The sequence below is a fragment of the Capsicum annuum genome, chromosome 4 (assembly GCF_002878395.1).
Source record: "Capsicum annuum cultivar UCD-10X-F1 chromosome 4, UCD10Xv1.1, whole genome shotgun sequence".
In the NCBI taxonomy this organism is placed as follows: domain Eukaryota; kingdom Viridiplantae; phylum Streptophyta; class Magnoliopsida; order Solanales; family Solanaceae; genus Capsicum; species Capsicum annuum.
In genome coordinates, this window is record NC_061114.1 from 219709866 (window position 1) to 219735622 (window position 25757).

The 25757-nt window shown below is 35.2% G+C and overlaps 1 long non-coding RNA gene and 2 pseudogenes across 1 annotated transcript; 1 reads left to right on the forward strand and 2 right to left on the reverse strand.

Annotated features, from left to right (window-relative positions):
- Positions 1-1125: 1125 nt before the first annotated feature.
- On the reverse strand, positions 1126-23196 carry LOC107871993 (annotated as a pseudogene).
- Positions 20626-22160, forward strand: LOC124897754. Its single transcript, XR_007054699.1, has 2 exons — positions 20626-20741; positions 21848-22160. It is a non-coding gene; the product is annotated as an uncharacterized LOC124897754 (long non-coding RNA).
- Positions 23197-23274: 78 nt separating the features above from the next.
- On the reverse strand, positions 23275-25044 carry LOC107871994 (annotated as a pseudogene).
- Positions 25045-25757: the final 713 nt, after the last annotated feature.

Below are 25757 nucleotides of genomic sequence, written 5' to 3' on the forward strand. Positions count from 1 at the left end.
ACTTAGAAAAGATATTTCGTCCGTTTCATTTTACTTGTCCGGTATACTAAAAAAGTTGTCTGACAATATTTGTTCAATTTGAAAAATCAATGGATAATTGATCATCTTATGTCCATTTTATCCTTTTGTTATTAAATACAAATTCATTATCAAACACATTTTTTAAAGCATTAAATCTACTATATCTAAAGGGTAATATAGTAAATTATACGAGTACCTATTAAGACCATAATTTGACCTAAAAAAATATGTCAAGTTAACAGTGGACAAGTAAAGAGAACGAATGGAGAATTACTCAGTAAGTCCAATTTCTGTGGCATCTTTTAGATTTCGATATACAAACAAGACCATAACTTTTCATATATTGATTTAAGTATTTTGAATTATCAATTCAAATATAAAAATTTTATCTTTTAGATTTCGATATACAAACAAGACCATAAATTTTCATATATTGATTTAAGTATTTTGAATTATCAATTCAAATATAAAAATTTTGTTTTTAAAAAGAAAACTCAAAAAGTTTCATGTCTGAATTCACAGTCAAAATAAAATTATTTAACTCTCAGGATTTGAGCTATGCTACATAGATTGGGATAGAAGGAATAACTTATAGAGTTTGAGTTAAAGCCGAGTGTCATATCTTTACATGATATCAGGTCGTCCCCGTTTGGACTCCCAATCCACGCTCCAATTGGGCCTGAGCATGAACAGGGTGTTGGAGTGGGTTAGAGTACCATATTAATCAGTTGGAAATCGACTGGTATTTTTTTATATAGACTTGGACAATCCACTCCCCATGATGGTGGTTTTATATATAGACTTAGATAATTCGCCCGTCGTGATGAAATCAAGATGAAAGGACAAAGAAGATCATATTCATATAATCCTTTTGATATTATTCTTAATGGCCATTCAAAAGTCTCAGTGATGAAACAGTGATATACCATTCATTTGCTTCAAAGTAGTAAAAGTACACAAATTAAAATGTAAGGATAATATAAACATCATAGATTAAAAGGAGTACAAATCATGGCAGATATGGTAAAAGAAATGATGAATTCAACAAACATGACATTATTTTCTGCAGAAAAAAGAAATGGCTGGTTGGTTTTGAATCCTATCGATCATTACTAGCACCCTTTTTTGTCATGAGCTGCATAATAAGTTTGGAATGCTGATAGAATAAGACCAGCGACTTGCAAAGCGATGACAAAAAGTGCTGCAATGAATGCCAAAAAAGTCCAGGGGCTAGCAAAATGAGTGTTCTTCAACTCAGCAATCCATGCTTTTCGTTTGCTGCTGCAGTGTTCCTCAATTTTGTATTTCACGTCATCAAAGGCATATGGATTAGGCACCAAATTTCGTGCTATCTCCTTGAAGAAGTTCGCTACTTCTTCATCAGTTCCAAAGTTAAGAAGTATACCTTTTGATCTCAACTCTTTCACATCTTCAGCATTATCAATAAGTGAACGCATGAAGCAAATATAATTAGATGTAATTCCAAAGTCATCTGGTGTATCAGGACGTGCTTCATAGGCGACCAAGTTTAGAAACTCAGACTTGGTTGAATTATCTACGGCTATTGGTGGAAGTGTTAAAAGAGCTGAACAATGAAATGAAGTGAACTTAACCTCTGAAAGACGACGACTCTTTCCACTGAAGCGGATTCCTGCTCTCCACAGCTCCAAGGCTGAACGATAAGAGCACCACTCACCCCTTTTAGATAGCACCCATCTTCAGAGAAAGCATTCGGATCAATGAGATGTGTTTTTAATAGCTCGAGGAAATGAGCAGTGTACTAACCCAGACCTTTTAATGAGGGGTAGATGGGTAATTTGGCCATATTATTATTATTAATTAAGAGGATTTAAAAGGAGTGGGCCAGACCCACTCTCTTGTTCGGGAGATTCTCAAATATAGATTCAAATTAGGGTGACTTTCAAATTTTAGCCCCAAATAAAAAGGCTTCGTTAAAATAGTCTTAACTTGTTAAGTCATATTTTCTTGGACAAAAATACCCTCCTACAGAATATTTGCCGTTAAAACTCTTTCTTCAGCCATTAAACCTCTTTCTTCCTCTCTTTCTTCCAAATTTCAGAATCGATCTCCTGCCAAAATACTCATTGTTAAATCTTTCATTCAAATTTCATAATCGACTTTCAAATATTCGGGGAATTGACTTTAGCAGTAAGGGTTCTTTAGGTATAAAATTCATCACCAAAATTCATTGTGGTAATTTTAGCTTATTGATGCATTGTGGCAATTTTAGCTCGTTATATAATTAGCATATTGATTTGATTTTTGGGGAGGTGAACGTAAGCTAAAATTTGGATATGTTGTTGTTGTAGTAACATATTTACCATTGAGGAATTGCGTCAAACAGGTTGTAGGGAGTTTGTTATTGCGGTTATACTTGTGTTTGAGTAGTTGTGGTGGGGCGGTCTTGGAGGGAAAGGCCATTAATATGGGAGTTAACGTTGATCGCAACATATTTTGGGAAGACCAAATGTATAAGGTGAAGGTGGTACAAGAAATTAGTTTCAAGTATTTCAAACTAGTGGTATAATTAGCATTAGAAGATGATGAGGAATTGTGTCGAACAGGTTGTGGGGAGTTTGTTATTGTGATTATAATTGTGTTTGAGTAGTTGCGAGGGTTTGGTCTTGGAGGTAAAGGTTGTGTTTTCCATCTCGGATGAATCCAGCCTGTGTTTTAGAGAGTAAAGAAGCACTAATTTTTTGATTCTAAGAGAGAGCACCTTAGCTATTAGCTTGTATAACATAGAGCAACAGACAATGGGTTTAAACTCTCTAATGGTAGTAGGATTTGACACTTTAGGTAACAAGGTTACTATTGTACAGTTCTCTGCATTATACAATTTTTCGGTGTTAAAAAAATCCTTCATTGTTGAACATGCATCATATTTAATCCTTCATCTTTTGTTAACTATAGTAGTATTGGTTACGTCTACTTTAGGATAGTAGTATTCATGAATTCATCTCTTTTTACTGCTCGTGGTATGGAAGGGTAAGGGGTTATTAACTGAGAGCTTTGGAAGCATCCAATAAAAGTCTAAGTATATATTACCGTTCCCACATCCTTTATCATATGGTCTTTGTCTTTGTCTAAAGCAATTTTGTTTGCGAAATTACCAAAAGGATAAGAATAGTAAGGAAGCAATCCTCCATTTATTAGAGCCGCAATACAACCCAACAACAGTAGTACTATATCCAAATTGGATGAGTATTTGAACAAGCTTAGTAATCCAACTTGCTTAGGAGCTGGCATGTCATCTTCTTCATTATGTATTGCGTGGTTCTTGTCAGTATCATCGTACAAATCATTTTCATACAGATGGATATTTGATTGTCTAGAATGTTGAACATGGTTGGTGGCTCTGCTCCTCATAAACATAATCAACACTTTTCACCTCACAATCTGATGTATCGATGTTGAAGCTATGTCCCATCTAATTGACGTATCCATAATGACCTCTTACGATGCCACGATTATGTGCATTTGACCTGCAACGTTAAATTAATATGATTAGAAAATCTATATACATGAAAATTGATGCTGTGAAACCAATTAGACCTGTTGTGTTTGCTTAAGAATATATAGTGAAGTATTCGAAGTTTGTTCTTTAACATTTGAAGCTTTTCAATGAGATGTTCGCACAATTAAGCATTTATCATAGCATTTAGATGCCTTATGTTTGAGTCTAACTGCACTAAAATACACGGGGTTTTAATCACCTTGCTTATACACAAAGCCCTGAATTTTTATTGTAACATGCTCTCTTCAATATTGCTCCACTCCTCAATAATAGTCAGTACATCATTCTCTTTCAAGGCCATACTATCAGAGTATTGAGTTTATAAACTATATTGTATCACTTGCAACGTATCTCTGAAATAAACAACCCTCTCAGAATCACCCCTATAGTGTGTGTTATTCAGTAGTTTCAAGTGCGATTTTAGTATCTTCAGATTCTGCCATGCATTTCAAGTTATGCCCCATAGGCAATAGTTGACACTGACTTAGTCTGTAATGATTTGGCAGATGATCTATAACTCTTGTCCCAGAGGCAAGACTGAGAGAGTTATGCCCCATGGGCAAGAGTTGACATTGTCATAGTCTGTAATGATTTGGCAGATGACCTATAACTCTTACCCTAGAGGCAAGACTTTGACAGTTATGCCCCATGGGAAATAGTTAACTATGCCTTAATCTTTAATGATTTTACTTGTTGAAGATATATATTCTAAATTAAATTGGTACTAATCTTTTGTTGTTTCATTTTTCACAAGGGTTGTGCTTAGAATGGATGAAAAAGAAATGATTATTGAAAGTATTGATAGAAATAATGAGGTACAGGTTATTGAACAAATATTGGAGGCTGAAATAGCTGAGCCATCCAAGACTAAGAGGGTACGCCAAAAAAAGAAGAGGATACTTGATGTCGAGACTACTCTCTTGAGACACAATGCCTCTTTGAATGAGGTAAATGTCAAGTCGATCTTCATTGACAAACAAAATATGATGACGTACATGTCAAACATTTCAATTACACACAACATCCAATTTAAGTTTATCAAATCAAGCACAACAAGATATTCACTGCGATGTTTAGATGACAACTGTGTGTGGCAGTTTCATGCCTCGAAGATTTCTGATTTCTTGCTTTTTCAGGTTACTACATATGAAAAGGCTCATAGTTGCTCGGTTGATTTTATAAATATCACAACCTTTTTAAATTTATGATGATGTTGCAGAATTATGGTTTTCTGTGAGGCAGACTTATCATGACATATTTTTTTTCAAAATTTGATTTTCTGTCGAGCAAAATTATTGTCGGCTTACCTGCAGCTCAGAATAGGGAGAAGATTTTGAGAACTCTTCTACCCAAGGAAAGGTAGAAGATCTTCAGCTCCCGCATTCTTTTCCTATAAGGAAGAAGAACAAATAAGAGAACAAAAAGCATGCATAATAAAGCAGACAATCAAAATAAGGTAAAGTTGAAGAAGAACAATTAGGATCTAGCCGCATTTATTACCAAATCTTTCTTCCTAGAAACCTAGGTCATTGATTTGCTCAAAGTGCCATTGTAATATCTCAAAATTTTAAACCAGAAGTCCAAATAATTGAAAGGAATTCCTTTTGGGGTTTTAGCTATTTTTCATCTACAACTAAGCTCCTTGAATATCTTTTGGAATCCAGTCCTTATATTGTTAGTCCATTGAGTACTTGATCTTCTGGGACCTAATTAGGACGAAAAGAACATTACTCTAGTAATACACAGGTATGGGACAAATACATTTCTTTTAAAGTATCTTTTCTAGTGTGGAGAGCTCTCAGAAAGAAAATCCCTACTACTGATAAGATGTATTTGTGCTGTTGTATTATACCTGGTGAGGACACAAATAATTATATATTTGTGTTAGGCAGTTTAGCCAATTATACTTGGAAGTTCGTTTCCAATAGTTTGGGCGTCATTTATGTAACTATACCTTTGCCTAATTTGTTGATGAAATGGTGGTGTATCAAGCCTAATGATGAAATACATAGACTAGTCCTGCAAGCTCTGCCTATTTTATTATGATTGAATTTGTAGAAGAACAACTGTTCAACCAAATATAGAGGTAAAAAGTCTAGTAGTACTAGAGTTAGACTCGTTGTTATGAAGGATATTTATATGATACTGTCTACTGCTTTTCCATATAGTGCCTGGTTACTGGATTGGAGAATTTTAATTCATCAAATAAAATAATGTAAACATGAGGTGCAAGTCATACAGGTTTGTTGGACTATACCAATTGATACATTAGTTAAACTCATAACAGATGGTAGAACCTTGGCTAATACAGAAAGTATAGGGGTTGGTTGTGTTCTTAGAGATCATGGAGACAACCTTATCTTTGGATTTTCATCTTCTTTGGGAATAGGCAAAAATAATCAAGCAGAATTATAGGTATCCATTATTATCATCACCTGGTTCATTTCAAGGATATAGTAAGGTGATATTGGAGATTGATTCTGAGTTTTTGGTTAAATGGTTGAAAGAAGGTATATATTCTCCTTGTATTATTCATAAGTACGTTGTGGAGCTCCAAGAGTTACTAGTATTTTTACTTGTATCTTTCCACCGTCAACACATTAATAAGGAAGCTAATTTTACTGCAGATGCTCTCCTCTAAACACAGTTATCAGGTAACTCAATTATGATACTTTTACTCAGCTCGACCTCAAGATGCTAAAGAATAATTTAGATTACCTGTGTTTTACAAATACTTAATGGACTCACAATATAAGGACTGGATTACCTGATTCTTTACCTGTCTCATTTCTTCCATGTTTAGAGGCCCCAAACCAGTGACTCTTTTTTCTGCGACTTCTTCTTTCTCATCTGAATGATCTTTTGCATTCTTCCCTTTTTAGCTCACCGCTTCTTTTCCTATGAGGAATAAGAATGATTAAGAGAACAATAAAACATGCATAACAAAGCAGACAACCAAAAAATCTAAAGTTGAAGAAGAGCAATTAGGAGCTAGACGCATGTATTACCAAATATTTCTTACTAGGAACCTAGGCCATTGATTATTCCAACCATGCATTTTCTGAAGCTTCTCTCTCAGATCATCGGGAGGATACGAATTCAAGTGGAGCGAGTACACCTATGAGATATTTTAACCCGTCTCCATTTGGAGTATTCGCTAATCTTTTAAAAGTGGATCACTTCTTAGGGAAATTCTCAAGAGATTTCGGGATAAGAGTGAAGGAAAACAAGGGATTTCTAAGATTATCCCCTCGAAGGTAGAGGTATGGATGTCGAAGAATAGCTTATCATGGCCATGGAAAAGCAATGGGAGAGAAGCACCGGAGTCAAGAACTACACGATTTGTGTGGCCTTGGCTAAACCATGACCAAGACAATGAGTTAAATCATATCACCAGTTCTAATATATTTAAACCATACAACCATGTTATTGAAACTCACCAGACAACCACTAGTGAAGCTCCAGGGTCCTGGTCTTCATTTAATACCAACAACACAAGCAGTTCTGGTAGCTATGGAAGCACCAACAGTACTGTGTTAATAAGGTGTGCCTGGATACTGACCACTTGGATTATGAAATCTTGTGGGAGGACTTAACTATTGTAGAACTGGTCGAGAAGGTACATAGAATATCTTCTATATGTGATAATAGAATATAAGTATGATAGATTCTCCTTGAAAATTTTTACGGATGTTCATAAGACTAATAAGCAAGATTGCACAACCAATATAAGGCCACATCTACCAATTGATGAGTAAGCAATTTTCTTCACTAACCTTTGCACACTAAATAGCGTAATATTCAAAACTCCCACAAACAAAACATGGTTTATTACATCTAGTTGAAGTATAGTTAGATGCAGTGTGACCCTCTTCACCACAATTATAGCTTGTTCTCCAACTCACACAAGAACATAAAAAAACAAGGCAATGCAGGAAACTATTTACTTATAGATCTCTTTTCACTAGAATCATCATATTGATTATCAACCATTGGATCATGACTTGGTTCACCTTGGAGATTATCCGGTTGTTTATCGGATAGAATATCCCCATCCGCTTTAAGCTTTCCTAACAGTAATATTTTGATTTTAGATAGCTTGGACTTCAAAGATTTGTTCTCGTCAAAAATCTTTTTAAACTTCTTTGAACATGTTCTTTGAAGTTTCTGCATACACAGTACATGAAAAATTAAAAATAATCTATTTAACGGACAACTTTATAAGAGGGATTAGACGAAAAGAATCGATGGATTCATTAAGTTTCTGATTTAGCAAACTAAATCACTTGTCTTCACTGTTGTTATTACTTGGCATCTCATGCTCTAATGAGAATGCCTCAACCGCACCTTTCTATTAACCAAAAAATAACAAAAATTACAATACACACACACACTAATTATAAACAAATAAAAAATAAAAATAAACTAGGTGTACATACTTACCGATGATTTTGACTTCTTTGACTTAAAAACTTGACCACTGTTGTGTACTGTGGAGTAGTACATGCCACATAATGCAACATCAAAGGATATTTTTCTTCAGAGACTATTTGCACATTTTTTTCTCTGTATTTGGGAAAAATATCCCATGTCCATACCATAAATGCATATGGAAAACCAACAAGCTGGTATGATGATCCGACAGTAGTTTTTGTTGGTTTCAATGAGCTTTTCAATGAACTTATAGTTTCATTGAAAGACAATTCACTCCATCCATACTCCCTACATAAATATGTATCCTCCAAGATCATAATAAGATTAGCATAGATGACCTTGGTGAGCCTCCCCCCAACAACACGCATCCTAGAATATATATCAGCTAGCTTGACAGCGTCTAAATCATTTTGGACTTCACCTTTTCTTGTTTCCATAAAATTTTTCAAGTCCCCCATTTTCAATTTATTAGCACCATCAAAGTAAGTGTTCAACAGGCGACTACCACCTCCTTTTTTCCTAATTAATGATAATACAATACTTGAACTTTTAGTGGACAACCCGGTAACAAGACCAAATACATCAAGTGTAAACTCAATGTAACTTCCCTTGACATAAAACTCCCTCAAATTATTCTTGTTACATTTTACTTCCGATAAAAGCATGCAATGTAAAAGATTACCCGATAGATTTAGATTACCTAATTTCATCAAATTTTCAAAACCTCCTTTCTCTAACAATGACAACTGCGTGTCATCCAAAAAGCTCATTGTATGATAATTTGAATTCCCTCTCCAATGAGGGTCTGACTTGAACCAATCATTAGGATCAATAAAGTACTCGACATGATTTGTCTTGCTAGACATGATTACCAAAATCTGCTGAATTATAAAAATAAAAACAACTATCAAATTAAAAATTAACAAAAAAAGAAGAATCAAGCTGCAAAATAAAATTTATTGGACAAAAAAATTGACCCAATGGCTACACAAAAATCCAAAAATCCAAATATAAATAAAGTCATCGTGAGATCAGCGAGTAGAGAAACCACCCAAAATGCATTTTCATCAAGGTGATGTAGATAGAAAAAAATAGAGTTTATAAATTAAGCTATGTATTATAGAATGTGATTCACGGAAGAGAAAAGTGTTTTTCAGCTCAAAAAAATGCTAGGTAACAAATACTTCAAATGCATGCAATAAGATTAAGATAAAATGAGAGAAATTACCTAAATTACAGGGAGATGAATAGCAAAATCAAAAACCCTAAAGTTAGAATGCAATTACACCAAGTGGAAGAGAAAAATCTGAAGCTCAAGCTTTGAGATGAATTTTTTTTTGTAGCTTTATGAAATTTATCATCACCTGAGCTTATTGCAATGGGTAAATATCAAAATCCCTAAATTTAGAATGCAATTTCACCAAAGAGAAGAGAGAAATTCGAAGCTCAAGCTTTGAGATGAACTTTTTTGTAGTTTTATGAAATGCAAATTTCTCTGTCACCTGAGCTTATTGCAATGGGTAAATATATTTTTAACTTAATTTATTTTTGGTAATAAATGTACTATCTTAATCCGAGGCTTCCAAGCTTTCAAATGAAATTTGTCGTAGCCTTGAGATAAATTTATTCGTAAATATATTTTTAACTTTTTTTGGGTACAAAAATATATTTTTAACTTAACTTGGTGCAAAAAATTATGTTATATAAAAAATAATTTATTATTAATAAAATAATATATTTTAAATTATGCCTCATAGGCAAATGTTAACATTATTAATTTTTATTAAATTAGCTAATGTTCTGCAAGAGGCGAACTTAGACCCAACAAAATAAGTTATTCCACGCGGGTAAAAGTAGACATTATTAGTTTGTATTGATATAATTTTACAATGTGTAACTTACGATGTCTAGTTTTATAATGTCCTAACACAGAGTCCACCCAGATAAAAGTTGTGCCCTACAGGCAAGAGTTGACTTTGCCTTAAGTCTATGATGATTTGACGAATGATCTATAACTCTTGCCCTAGAGGCAAGACTTTTAAATCACAAAAGAACAAGTTGTGCCCCATGGGCAAGAGTTGACTTTGCCTTAAGTCTGTAATGATTTGACGAATGATTTATAACTTTTGCCCTAGAGGTAGGACTTTTAAATCAGAAAAGAATAAGTTGTGCCCTATGGGTAAGAGTTGACTTTGCCTTAAGTCTGTAATGATTTAACGAATGATCTATAACTCTTGCCCTAGAGGCAAGACTTTTAAATTACAAAAGATCAAGTTGTGCCCCATGGCCAAGAGTTGACTTTGCCTTAAGTCTGTAATGATTTGACGAATGATCTATAACTCTTGCCCTAGAGGCAAAACTTTTAAATCACAAAAGAATAAGTTATACCCCATGGGCAAGGTTTGACTTTGCCTTAAGTCTATAATAATTCGGCAGATGATCTATAACTCTTTTCCTAGAGACAAGACTTTTAAATCACAAAAGAACAAGTTGTGCCCCATGAGCAAGAGTTGACTTTGCCTTAAGTCTGTAATAATTTGACGAATGATCTATAACTCTTGCCCTAGAGACAAGACTTTTAAATCACAAAAGAATAAGTTGTGCCCCATAGGCAAGACTTGACTTTACCTTAGCCTATAATGATTTGACGAATGATCTATAACTCTTGCCCTAGAGACAAGATTATAAACAAGTCTGTTGATACTAATTTTAGTCTTTAATGATTTTGTAAATGATCTATAAATTTTGCCCAAGAGGCAAGACTTTTAGATCACAAAAGAACAAGTTGTGCCCCATGGGCAAGATTTGTCACTAGCATGGCTTGTTTTGATTTGGCAGATGATATATAATTCCTTCTCTAAAGGCAAGACATTAACTCGAAGACTTCAAAAGGAACATTAGACAATTCTCGAGTTGACTTAGATATAAAACATAACACAAGGCTTATAAAAACTAACAAACACTTAAATGGGCAATGATTTATGCTATTTCACAAATTCTAACTTATTGAGTATTATATAACTATTGCCTTTGGAGGAAAATGTAGTTCAAAAATTTTCAAAAAATTAATGTATGTGAAATAATTTACACTATTTCACTGTGTCTAACTAATGAGATACTCTAACGTAAGTTGATAACTCAAAAAAGAGAATATATCATGACCTTTATATAACTTGACAAAAATAAACTCACAAGTAAAAAAGACCAAGACCAAAAAGTTGATATTAAATTCGAAAGAGCAAGTAGTAAACTAATAAGAAAAATAAAACAAGAAAAAATAATGCAACAATTTACAAAAGGATAAGCAGAAATCGTGGCAAATTAGTTGAAAGTAAACATCGTCAATTACAACTTGAGTGACTATCTTTAAAAGTCATAAAAAAATAAAAGACAAACTTAAATCCTCTTAAGAATTTTCCATGTCTTCATCCGCACAAAATTCTTCTTTTATAGAAATATGATCAGAAACATCGGGTGGCGTTGGACTTATTAGAGTAAAACTAGGACCATAAACTTCATTTGATACTTTGCACCGCTTTCTTTTCCTAGAAAGCAACTCATCAGGAGGTGTTGAAAGATCAATTTCTCCGCTTTGAAGCTTCGCACAAATTCGGGAACAAGTTTCAAACTTGACTTCATCTTCAAGAATAGGTACATTTTTTTCCTGCATTTCATTCACCCCCTTGAAATTCGCAATGCCCACTCTTCACCCGTCACATGGTTTATGTATTCCCTGTATAAGCTCCACAATAGAATCACACTTGGATTTATAAGACTATATAAAAAAAAATTAATAATGTCAACAACACAATCAACACAATTATTGATATAATGACGTTGTTTCTATTGAGTAATAAATCTAATGTGAAAATTATCGTAATATGGCTCATAATCCCATCTAAAGAAGTATCAAGATGAGTCTTAATAGAAGATGTCACTCTCTGCATGAAGATTGCAAAAAAAAAAAAAAAGATTACTAAAGTAAGTTACAAGCTCAACATTGAATTATGATTTAACATTAAAATAATAAATTCTCATGGTTTTGATATCTATTGAATCATTATGGATCAATTCACTAAATCAACCTATTTTTTCATATTTAGATTTCTTACACTGTAGAGAGATTAGCACATATCTATATTCGAGAGGTGGTTCACCTACACAGAGTACCTACGTCCATTATTGTAGATGGAGGTTCTCAGCTTACTTCTAGCTTCTAGATGACATTTCAGGAGGAGTTGGGTACCTAAATTGACTTTAGCATCGCCTTTCATCCTCAGATTGATAGGCAGTCAGAGCAAACTTTTAAAATTTTGAAGGATATGGTTTGTGCTTATGTCTTGGATTTTGGAGGTTAGGGGGACAAATTTTTAGCCTTGGTGGATTTTGGGCATAATAATAACTTTCATTTGACTATTCAGATGACCCCATTTAAGGCATTATATGGTAAGTGAAGTCGGTGTCTGATTGTTTGGTTTGAGCCCTCAACATTAATGTAAGCACATGATATAGAAAGAATATAAGCACCAATACCATGTAAGCACCCTCCCTCAACATTAATGTAAGCACCCATCCCATGTTACGATAATGTATGTGTATAGAAAGAATGTTCTGATTGCGCAAATAAATTTTGCACGGTATGCCTTTTTCATCAGTGAAACTAAGGCAGTAACCTGCTTTCTACAGTACATACATAAGTAAAACGACCTTATAGTATAGTTTACTGACGATATATATGATTATATTATTTTATTAATATCCAAGCATCGAAATCAAGTAGTCAGGAAGAATGGTGGGTGGTGTACCGTGTGTTCAAAAAGAAGAATTACCATAAGGCTCTTGAGAGTCCTTAAAACTCATCAGCAACACTCTCCAGAAGTACAATTATTAAGAAACCAAACAACGATGGTGTTCTTGATCAAAAATTAATGTACATGGGAAGGTATTCATGCAAACAACAAGACTTTGAAAACAAACACAACAACAACCTCTATTCCGCATGAAATGCACCATTCTTGATCTTCTACATGTTGTTGCAAACATGCCACAGACTAAAAATTTAAGCTTTGTAGGAGGGGAAATGTTACAGTCTATTCCCCATGCTGATGCTATTTTGCTTAAGGTATGCACAAAAGTTTTATTCTTAACATTTCCTTCAAAGTTCTATTTTGCTTCATGCTAAAGGTATTCAAAATAGAAAAAGTAAACACATGAAAAAGCTAACGCGATTCAACATCTACTATATAGAAATAGAATGCGATTTTGATCTTGTATTTATAGTGTAATTTTCTAATTAACTCTTGCAGCGCTGAGTATTTCTAGTTTGTATAGTAGAGGCTATAAGTCACTGATTATGATGTTTGAGAAAATATGACTTTTTGCAGCTAGTTAAGCATAATTAGAGCGACGAAGATTGTGTGAAGATACTAAAGAGATACAGAGAAGCTAGCACGTATAGAGATGAAGAAAGAAAAGAGAAGGTCCTTATCATTGACATGGTATTAAATAGAGATGAAGATGAAGCAGACATGACTGAAGTGAAGCTCCTTTTTTATGTACTGATGACGGTGCTTCTTGACTTGGGGGGGAGGGTAGAGAACTGAGAAAAAAATGGGAAAGGCTATTCCTTGAGTCTGGCTTCATGAGCTACAAGATTATTCTTTTTCTTTTTCTAAGATCCCTCATTCAAGTTTCCCTTAAAAAATTATACATGCATGGGTCATTTAGTAGGGTGCACTAGTAATGTTGACATTATTTTTTATTGACAGTTTGCTTTTTTATATTTAACAAATAGGTTGTTTTAGAACAAAAATAGTACTTAATAAGGCTTATTTGAATAAGAATAGTACTCCCGTTGTTAATGTCGTGATTACTATGTATTAAACTAGTAGGAGTACTAAATATACCGTATAATTACATGTACTACTTATACATAGGATTAAATAAGTAGAAACGATTAAGTCTTTTCTATCAAATGATTGACTTTAATAGAAATTCATAAAGTCTTTAATTAAAAACTGAACTACCAAAAGCAGCTGCGATGGGATAACAAATCAAAACAACAATCTGCATTTCAACAACAACAACAAAAGATCTAGTGTAATCTCACAAGTGCGAATATAAAAAAAAAAGTGCATTTCATTAAAAGTAATCGAACCATCATCTAAGAGGCAAAATAAGGATATCCACATTGCAAAGGCCTATTACAAGACCTCCAACTTGACAAATAGAAATTACATAGTACTAGTAGAAATTATCAAAGATCTCAAATCTAGTAGGACAAAACTTTTTTAGTTCAATTGGCGATAGGGTATTACAAGATGGGAAACCGAACCCTCACCAATAAGGTGAAAGTTTCACCAACCAACCAACTGAGCTGCGAGGTTTCCTGCTAGCACAAAATTCAGGTAAACCAACTAAGCTACTAAGATTTCCCAATAGCACAAAGTTCAAATAGTCAATCAACCGAGCTTCTAAGATTTCTAGTAACATAAAACTTTTAATTTCAATCAATATTTAATTTTTCCATGAAATCAAGAATGTGGAATTATTCAAAATTCACTTAGTAACACACAACAAACAAAATTAAAACTTCTTAACTTTACAACCACCAATCTGACAAATCCCTAAACATAATTCCCAAAAATACAACAACTTTGTATTATGAGTTAGAAACTTAAACGTAAATAACATAAAGAGATTTAAATACCCAATTCAAAAATAACACACCAAAAAAAGATAAAATATATGTAAATGAAAAACTGAATTTAGTAGCAACTTACATCAACAATGATGTCAATTAAATTTGAAGTCAAAAGTCCCAAGAGTTGGAAGCAACATCCACTGAAAGACGCTCTATTTCTTCATCAGAAGCAACATCCATTTTTTCTATTAATGGAGTTTGAAATTTTGAGAGAAATCGGATGAAGGAAAAGAGGAGCAAGAGAAATGGTTTTGAGAAATGAGGAAAAAAGATGAACGATAAGGAATAATTGACGAAAATTCTCGGGAAAAAAGAGAAATTTAAAAAATTCTAAATGAAGGTTAAAGATAAATAAATTTTAAAAAAAGGGAAAAAATGAAGAAATAGATAATGATTCAAAAAAAAAAGAGAAAAAAAATAAAGGTTGAGACAAATAAATTAAAAAATAAAAAATAAAGTTAAAGGAAAAATAAAAATTGAAAATAATAAAAATCACAATAATAAATTTAAAGGAAAAAAGAGTGAAAAAGGTAGAATAATAAAAGTAAACGAAAAATTAAAAAGTGAAAATAATAAAAAATAAAATTTGAGAAATAAATGAGTATGGAAAGGCTAAAAATATATTTGAGGTGTGGAGGGGCAAAATGGTACTTTTAGTATATTAAAAAGCAAGGAAGATTATTCTTCAAAGACATTCTTATTTAGGGTCAAATATCTAAAGTCACCCATATTTGGGTTTATTACCTGCAATTTTCTGCTCTTGTTCAGTTGTTTTCACGTTAAGTTACAGAGGAGTAGAGTATTAGGACTTTTTTAATCCCTTTATTGCTGGAAAGAAAAAACGAGAAACTTAGGGTGAAATTTTGGGAGAGTTGAAAGGCGAAAAAAATAAATTTGAAACACTGTTGGCGGCTGTCAAAATTGCAGTAGCACTTTTGAGTTCTATTTTGGGGGTACAGTAGCATACACGGGAAGACTATATGGTGAACTATTTATGTTGTTTAGAATTGAATAAAACAGTAGCTTGTATTTTTTTATTAATGAATATAAAGGTACCTTTAAGTAAGACTAATACAGCATATTGAATTATGTAGGAAGAATGCACAAAGTTCACATAGAAAATTCCCATAAAACAGTTAGTGTGCATTGTGCAACCTACTCGGGAAACCAACAGATAATAATCTCTAAAAGGGGTTCAAGATGACATTTCCGTGATGAGAAGTTTATTCTAGCGCTTGCCAATATAAACTTAATATGTTGGAAGAATTTTTAGTGAGATCTAGGTTATTTTTTTTCCTTATTCATGATTCATGGGTTAAGGTGTGAGATATTAAGACTTGGTCGTAAACTTAAAAGTTAAGGATACTGAGATGTGATCCCGAATAGCATAATTAATGTTGTTATTTAATATTTTATTTAGATTGATCCCATTGATCGTTGTTGGTTGATGTTCTACACATTTCAAGGTTGGGGAATTTGTTATTAGCGAGCTAAGTGAGACTTTAAGCTTTAACGCTTGCTTTTCAAATCTGATTCATAAGAATTATATTTTTCTGCCTAGTCCATGTGTTGGGACAAGCGTGAACTTGGTAGAATTGGTGGTATTTGACTGGCTGTGGATAGATAATTTGTGAGGTGTCGTGAGAATTATTCAGTGGTGATATGTGAGGTGATGTTGGGGCATTGAATATATGTTCCATCTTTAGTTGCAGTCAGAGGGAGAAAGTAAGATGATTTGTGGATGGGCTTGAGGCTCTTTATCGTGGTCCAGTGATACGCGATGTGCATAATGGGTCCTATTCTGAGGTGTTTGACACTGCTCTCCATTCTGAGTCCTATTATGAAATGGAAAGAATTAATCAAAAGAATAAAAGGACACGTAATTCAGGTGGGTTTAGTGGTGCTCCATTTGGGAGCAAGAGTGGGTTTGATCGTGGACAGTCTAGGCCTACGCAATCAGAGTCAGTGGGCCAATCTTCAAGGAATAGTTATCCAGCTAGACAGGGTCAGCAACAGCAGACACAGAGGAAGGGTAATGGTTTCTTTCAGTCTGAGCAGCATTCAAAATGTTTTAATTATGGCAGGAATCATACTGGATGTTGTTTTGGAGTTGGAGGTCCTTGTTATACTTGTGGTGAGAGAGGGCACATCACTAAGTTTTATCCTATGGGAGATTCTGGGTCTAGTCACGCTACTCCTCAGACTCAGAGAGATGTTGTAGGTACTCATGATCACACTGAACCAGCTATGATTGCTCTATAGGGTACTCGTGGACAGGGTTGATAGGGTGCTCATAGTTCTCAGACAGCAGGTGGACCGCCGAGATTCTTTGCTATGGCTAGGAAAGACATAGAGGCATCTAATGCAGTAGTCACAGATATTATTACTGTTAATTCTCATGAGGCATATTCTCTTATTGATCCTGGTTCTACATACTCGTATGTGTCTCCATCTTTTGCTTTATTCTTAGAAAGAAGGATTGAAACTCTTGTTGTGCCATATATTTTTATGACCCCGGCGGGGGAGACCTTATCAGTGGATAGAGTTTATAGGGATTGTGTGATATTTGTTCAGGGTAAGGACACCATAGTTGATCTATTTATGTTGCCAATGACTGACTTTGATGTGATTATGGGGATAGATTGGTTGGCGTCATGTTACGCTTTGGTTGATTGTTATGCTAAGCTTATTCGTTTTGATATTCTTGGAGAAACACCTTTTGTGTGGAAAGGTATGACTCATGTGACTCAGGGAAAGATAATATCTTATGTTAAAGCACGTAAAATAATTAATCATGGGTGCTTGGGTTTCATTGCTACTGTTTATGACACTCGGGCAGAAGATGTTTCTATTGACTATGTTCCTATTGTTACTGAATTTGTTGACGTATTTCCTGATGATTTTCCTGGACTACCCCCAACGAGGGAGATTGAGTTCAACATTGACTTAGTGCCAGGGACTCAATCTATCTCTATTCCACCTTATCGTATGGCTCCTACTGAGTTGAGAGAATTGAAGGTTCAACTCCAGGAGTTACTTGGTAAGGGATTCATCAAGCCTAGTGTGTCACCTTGGGGTGCACCTGTGCTATTCGTGAAAAAAAAGATGGCACGATGAGAATGTGCATTGATTACAGGCAGTTGAATAAGGCAACAGTCAAAAATAAATATCCTTTGCCTTGTATTGATGATCTATTTGATCAGTTGTAGGGTGCTACTCACTTTTCTAAAATTGACTTGAGATCTTGTTACCATTAGCTGAGAATTAAGGCCAAAGATATCACTAAGACAGCTTTTTGGACCAGGTATGGGCATTTTGAATTTTTAGTGATGTCTTTTGGACTGACTAATGCACCTGCAGCACTTATGGACCTCATGAACAGGGTATTCAAGCCATATTTAGACCATTTTGTGATTGTGTTCATTGATGACATTTTGGTATACTCCCGAAGTGAGGCAGAGCATGGACAATACTTGAGAGTTGTGTTGCAAACACTTATAGAACAAAAAGCTTTATGCCAAGTTCTCAAAGTGTGAGTTTTGGTTGGTCACGGTTTTATTTTTGGGACATGTGGTGTCAAGAGATGGGATTCATGTTGATCCAAAGAAAATTGAAGCAGTTCGAGATTGGCCTCAGCCTAGTACTGTTATGGAGATACATAGCTTCTTAGGGCTAGATAATTATTATCGAAGTTTTGTAGAGGGCTTCTAGAAGGTGGCTTCTCCATTGACTCGCTTAACACAAAAGGGTATGGCTCTTCAATGGTCAGATGAATGTGTAGAAAGTCTTTAGAAATTAAAGACAACATTGATTTCGGCTCCAATTTTGACCTTACCTACTGCTAAGGGTGGTTTCACTATTTATTGTGATGCATCTTGAATTGGATTGGGTTGTGTTTTAATGTAGAATGGTAAAGTGGTGGCGTATGCTTCCTGGCAGCTAAAGGTCCATGAGAAAAATTATTCGACTCACAGCTTAGAATTGGCCGCGGTTGTATTTTCACTCATGATCTGGCGCCATTATTTTTATGGTGAGCCATGTGAAATCTATATTGATCACAAGAGTCTGCAGTACTTATTCAAGCAAAAAGATCTGAATCTGAGACAACGACGGTGGTTAGAGTTACTTAAAGATTATGATCTCACTATCTTGTATCATCCTGGGAAGGCTAATGTAGTAGCAGACATTTTGAGTAGGAAGTCTATGGGCAGTTTGGTCCGAATTGTTGTCGAAAGACGACCTATGGTTATGGATATTTAGTCTTTAGCAAATCATGGAGTTCGAATTGATCATACGGTGCCTGGCAAGTTACTTACAGTTATGGTGGTTCAGTCGTCCTTAGTTGGGCAAGTTAAGACTTGCCAATATGATGTTCCCTACCTTGTTGGGCTTCGCGATCGAGTGCAGAATGGTAGTGTTAAGTCTTTCACTATTGATGGTGAAGGTGTGTTACGTCGTCACGGAAGATTGGGTGTTCCCATTGTGCGTGATGTGAGGCAGCTAATTCTTGATGAGGCTCATAGCTCGAGGTACTCCATCCATCCTGGTGCTACAAAAATGTATCAAGACTTGCGCGGATTATATTGGTGGAAAGGTATGAAGGTTGATATTTTGAAATATGTAACTAGTTGTTTAAATTGTTAGCAGGTCAAGTATGAACATCAAAAACCTGGTGGAACTATGCAAAAGTTGATTATTCTGGAGTGGAAGTGGGAAAGGATTACTACGGATTTCGTTGTTGGGTTGCCAAATACTTTCAGGAAGCACAACTTAGTTTGGGTGATAGTGGATAGACTTACAAAATCTGCCCATTTCATACCAGTTCGGGTTACTTATAGTGCGAAGCAGTTAGCAAAAATTTACCTTCGGGAGATAGTTCGTCTTCATGGTGTGCCTATCTCAATCATATCTGATCAAGGTGCACAGTTCACTGCTGAGTTCTGGAGATCTTTTCAGAAATCATTGGGTTCGCAAGTTGAGTTAAGTACTGCTTTTCATCCGTAGACCGACAGACAGTCTGAGCGAGTTATTCAAATCTTAGAGGACATGCTTAGAGCTTGCGCTATTGACTTTGTAGGCCATTGGGATGACCAGTTGCCTTCAGCAGAGTTTGCTTATAATAATAGCTACCAGTCGAGCATTCAAATGGCATCGTATGAGGGTCTATATGGTCGTAAGTGTCGTTCACCAGTTGGCTAGTTTAAACCTGGCGAAGCACAGTTATTAGGTCCATATTTAGTTCAGCAAGCATTGGAGAAGGTTGCAGTGATACGGTACCGACTTAAGACGTGACAAAGTAGGCAGAAGTCCTATGCAGATAAGAGGGTCCGTGATTTGGAGTTTGAAAAAGGGGAGAAAGTTTTTTTGAAAGTTTCTCCCATGAAAAGAGTTATGAGATTTGGTCGGAAAGGTAAGCTAAGTCCTAGATACATTGGTCCTTATGAGATTTTGGAACGAATTGGATTGGTGACATATAGACTTGCTTTACCTCTGAGATTGTCTGCAATTCATCCTGTGTTTCACGTGTCGATGCTTAGAAGATATGTTCGTGATGATGATCATAAGATCCAGCCAGAGGATGTAGAGCTTGATGAGAATCTGACTTATGAGGAAATCCCAATAGCTATTCTTGATAGGCAAGTGCGACAGTTAAGATAAAAAAGATAGCTTCAGTCAAGGTATTATGGCGTAATCATCCAACCGAGGAGGCTACTTGGGAGTATGAGGAGGATATGCGAGTTAGATATCCTCACTTATTTGACATTTCAGGTATGATTCGATACTCGTTCGAAGACGAACGTTAATTTAAATGGGGGAGAATGTAATAATCCCCATATTATTATTATTATTAATTAAGAGGATTTAAAAGGAGTGGGCCACACCCATTCTTTTGTTCAGTTGTTTTCACGTTAAGTTAGTATTAGGGCTTTTTTAACCCCTTTATTGCTGGAAAGAAAAAACGAGAAACTTAGATTGAAATTTTGGGAGAGTTGAAAGGCGAAAAAAATAAATTTGAAACACTGTTGGCGGCTGTCAAAATTGCAGGTACTGACATCAATTAACATTACAGTAGCACTTTTGAGTACTATTTTGGGGGTACAGTAGCATACATGGGAAGACTATATGGTGAACTATTTATGTTGTTTAGAATTGAATAAAACAGTAGCTTGCATTTTTTTATTAATGAATAGAAAGGTACCTTTAGGTAAGACTAATACAGCATATTGAATTATGTAGGAAGAATGCACAAAGTTCACATAGAAAATTCCCATAGAACAGTTAGTGTGCATTGTGCAACCTACTCGGAAAACCAACAGATAATAATCTGAAAAAGGGGTTCAAGATGACATCTCCGTGATGAGAAGTTTATTCTAGCGCTTGCCAATATAAACTTAATATGTTGGATGAATTTTTAGTGAGATCTAGATTTTTTTTTTTTCTTATTTGTAATTCATGGGTTAAGGTGTGGGATATTAAGACTTGGTCGTAAACTTAAAAGTTAAGGATATTGAGACATGATCCCAAATAGCATAATTGATGTTGTTATTTAATATTTTATTTAGATTGATCCCATTGGTCGTTGTTGGTTGATGTTCTACACATTGCAAGGTTGGGAAATTTGTTATTAGCGAGCTTGGTAGAATTGTTCGTATTTGACTGGCAGTGGATAGATAATTTGTGAGGTGTCGTGAGAATTACTCAGTGGTGATATGTGAGGTGATGTTGGGGCGTTGAATATATTTTCTTCATTGCCGTTAGTCTCTAGGGGCATACATAGCTGCCGTAATATGTTAGGGGCATTATTTATGCTGCCGTAATATGTTAGGGGCTTGTGCATGCTGCCATAGTAGACTTTTGGGGCATTATATATGCTGCCGTGGACTTGTTGGGGTGCTAGGTTGATCACCTTCAATGCCGTTTATGATAAGTCGTCAGAGTAGATTGAGTTGAGTTACAGAGTGGTTTTTGAACTTTCGTTTGCATCTTGTTGAGCATTACCTTATAAGAGACATTGTGTGCATATAATTTATGTATTCTGGTTGTGCCTTGTATTTTCTAACACTTGTTCCAGGGGTATTAAAGTAGCGGTTCAGGAATCTTACTGAGTTATATTTATATATATAGCTCACTCCTTACTTGCATATCTGCAGATACGGTTGCAGAGAAAGAGACTTGTGGCTGACGGTCATTACGTGTGGATTCTGTTGCTAAGGTGAGCCTTCGCATTGTTCCTGGAGGCTGTCATCAAGCTTTAGTCATTTTTAGCTTATATTTCTTTTCGTTGGATTTGCATGCCCGAAAGGTGAACTCATGTAACTTTGTTTAGATGCTCCATGGTCTAGTGTGGGGTTTGGGTTAGAGATTTGTTATCTTTTCGTAAGTCGTTATACGATATCTTGTTGGATAATAACTTTGCACTTAATAATAAGTTCGTGCATTTGAAGTTGCACATATTTTTTTTTATCCCAGTGTTTGTAGACATTGTGAACGTATGAAAACTTGGTTATCCGACAAGTGTTGTTAGCAGCAGCCAGTCACGCTTATGAGGTTTTTGGGACGTGACAAGCAGGAAGCCGATTTTTCATGCTTTCTTGTTTTGTAAAGGGAGTCCCTTCTTCTCCACAGATCTTGCCAAGAAAGCTCATAACTTTTTGAGAATCCCCAAATAAATCAAGAAAGAAATCCTTGATACCTTGAATGAATCCGTGAGGTGGAGCAGGTTTTGTACGTGCGCTCGAGATGAACTTTTTTATCATCCCCATTCCTTCATTATTCTTGAACTTACAGCTCATTAGCACCTGCAAGACTTCAAATGGTAACTGATTCTCATGTAAGAAAAGATCACGACGAATGAAAGCTATATCATGGCTCTTCATTTTGAGCTCCTTATAATTGCCGGTGACAATACAGTGAAAGTATTGGAGGATGAAGCATCCGTCTAGGAGCATCATCTGTGCAAACTCCTCGTGGCTGTATTCTTTGATCAATTCATCATTATAACACTCCCTGACATTAGGCATAATGTTCTTGACCTTTTCGTAAAGCTCATCAATAGACATTGAATTTGTCGAAAGCCATGGAAAGACCCCTTCAGGTCTTTTTTTGGTACTATCTTGATCAGCAAACTGAATTGCCAGTAGCTCCTTGTGCTTCTCCATAAGCTGAAGTTCTGGTTTGCCACAGTGAAATGGTCCGATAGAAACCACAAGGGGCTCATAGTACCTTACGTTTGATTCAATCTTGCGAAGATTTTTAGGGACCTTTTGAATTTTTGGCTTCTGCAATGAGCCACTGTCTCTCATTTTCATTGATTCCCTGAGAATTCGAGATTGAATCTTGATGAATTATGATGCTGCATTCATCAACAAAATTTTTATCGCCAATGCTATTACCTTCTTCTCTCGTAACCATTGTTCCTTTAGAAGATTGTGTGTCCATCTTTTGAGAAACTTCCTCAAATTAAGGATCCAAATCTAATCTTGATAGTGAGTTATTTGCAAACCAGATTCACGTTTTGGCTCTCAATAAGAAAACAAAATTGAAAAGGATTAGACAAAAAGAAATAGCATCTTATTCTTTACCTACCTGCTAAGAAAGAATAGACATAGTAAAAGGAGAAAAAGAGCAAGCATTCACAGTAAGCTTCCAGCTTTTACTTTAATTCCTTAACTCTAAGAATTTTGTTTGCAGATTCCCCATGTCTAATAACTTAACTTCTTATGTATGAGTGTTCACACAACTTAGTTTGAATAATGTATTGGTGTCCCGCCTGCCTACACGCATCTCGACTAGTTCCATGTGGTAACTCTTACCTTCCACCATCACATGTATCGAGTAATTCTGTTCACTAAAGCTTGGACAGATGAATTGGCAGGAAAGAGAAGAAGATGCTGGCTGCTTTTGGGTCCTGTCCTCACTAGTTGTCCTTTTTTGGACTGCATAATATGTTTGGATACCTGATAGAACTGTATCAATCACTTGCAAACCAATGGCAAAGTTGCTGCAATAAATGACAAAGTAGACCAAAGGGTAGCAAAGTTGATCATACATCCCCTCAGCAATCCATATTTTGACTTTGTTGTTGTAATGATTCTCAATTTTGTTTTCCACATCAACAAAGGCACATGGATTGGGCATCAAATCTCTTTCTATTTCATTGAATAGTTCTGCTACTTCTTGATCACTTCCAAGAAAGTTAAGAAGTATACCTTTCGATCTCAGCTCCTTCATATCTTCAGCATGATCAATAAGTGAATCCATGACGCAAAGATAAGATGTGTCCCCAACGCCAGCTGGTGTATCAGGCTTCATATGCGACCAAGTTGAAAAGCTCCATCTTGGTTGAATCATCTATGGTTATCGATGGAAGTGTTAAAAAAGGTGCGCAATGAGATGAATTGAACTTAATATCTGAAAGGTGATAGCTTTTTCCAGGCCTGAAATGGATTCGGGTTACGAGTTGTGTTTGTAATAGCTCGAGGAGATGAGAAGGAAGCTGATTTCTTGAGCTTTTGTGTTTAGTATAGCTCTCAGGAACCTCTTGATCGGGATGTTGTTCATGTTTTGTCTCTGGAGAAAAGAGATTTCCCCCAAAGAAATCAAGAAAGAAATCCTTGATACACCTAAAGAATCCATGACTTAGAGGAAGTTTTCCATGTGAAACTGATATGAGCTGTTTAATCATCTCCATTCCTTACATTTTTCTCATTAATTCCCTCAGGACTTCAAATGGCAACTGATTTTCTAGTAAGAAGAGATTGCGACGAGTGAAAGCTCTATCATGGCTCTTCATTTGCTGCTGCTTAATATTTCCAGTGACAATACAGTAAATATATTGGAGGATGAAGCAGCCATCCAGGAACATCATCTGTGTAAACTCCACGTCGCTGAGATCTTTGATTGATTCGTCGGCATAACACTCCCCGACATTAGGCATAACGTTCTTGACCTTTCTGTAAAGCTCATCAATGGACACTGAATTTGTCGAACACCATGGTAAGACCACTTCAGGTCTTTCTTTGGTACTATCTTGATCAGCAAACTAAATTGCCAGTCGCTCCTTGTGATTCTCCATAAGCTGAAGTTCTGATTTGCCTCGGTGAAATGGACCGACAGAAACCACAAGGGGATCATAGCAGCTTACGTTTGATTCAATCTCGCGATGTATTTTGGGACCTTTTGAAACATCATACAAGTAATATATCTTTGTACATTTCTCAATTTTGCTTGTTTTCATCTTACAAGGGGAAGCAACACTATTTTTTCGAGTTGTCCAGGGTACCTGCCAATAGTTTTGAGCACTGATGCTGCTCCTGTACCTTCTACAGAGAATAACTACCTCACTCATTTAGTAGTAAAGTTCAAGTCCATATTAATAGTCTTTGGGAAGAACGATACATAAATAACTTGAAAAGGATAGGTATTTTATACACTATAGTATCTTTTGAATTTCACTTCCTATAAAGTTTCATCTGATATCAAGTCTTGTAAAGTCCTACATCTGCAATTTTGATTTTTGTTCTATACTTAAGAACATAAAAAAACTCATGATGCTCTTAGTGTAAGACATGAAGAAACTCGTGTTGCATTTAGTGATCCTTGTTCTTGAAGATCCTAATAAGTTACATAGTCTGAAGTATCGATCAATTAAGTTTCACTTAAACATCGGATTCAAAGATCCATCCAGAAGCCTAATCTCCTTTTATATTAAAAATGTTCAAAATCTTCTTTGATATCAAATTTAGTTGTGTAAACTACAAATCCAAGTCTGAAGTATCGATCAATTAAGTTTCACTTAAACATCGGATTCAAAGAGCCATCCAGAAGCCTAATCTCCTTTTATATTAAAAATGTTCAAAATCTTCTTTGATATCAAATTTAGTTGTGTAAACTACAAATCCAAGAACTTAAACAATTAGAGATGGGGCATCTTGATTTATTTATTGGTAATCCTTGCCCTTTTTCCCGTTTTGTCATGTTTAATGTTTCTTAGTAGACAGGTAAAGAATAAAACAACTGATTTTTCTCTTTATCTAATCATATTCTATTTTATTTTTTCTT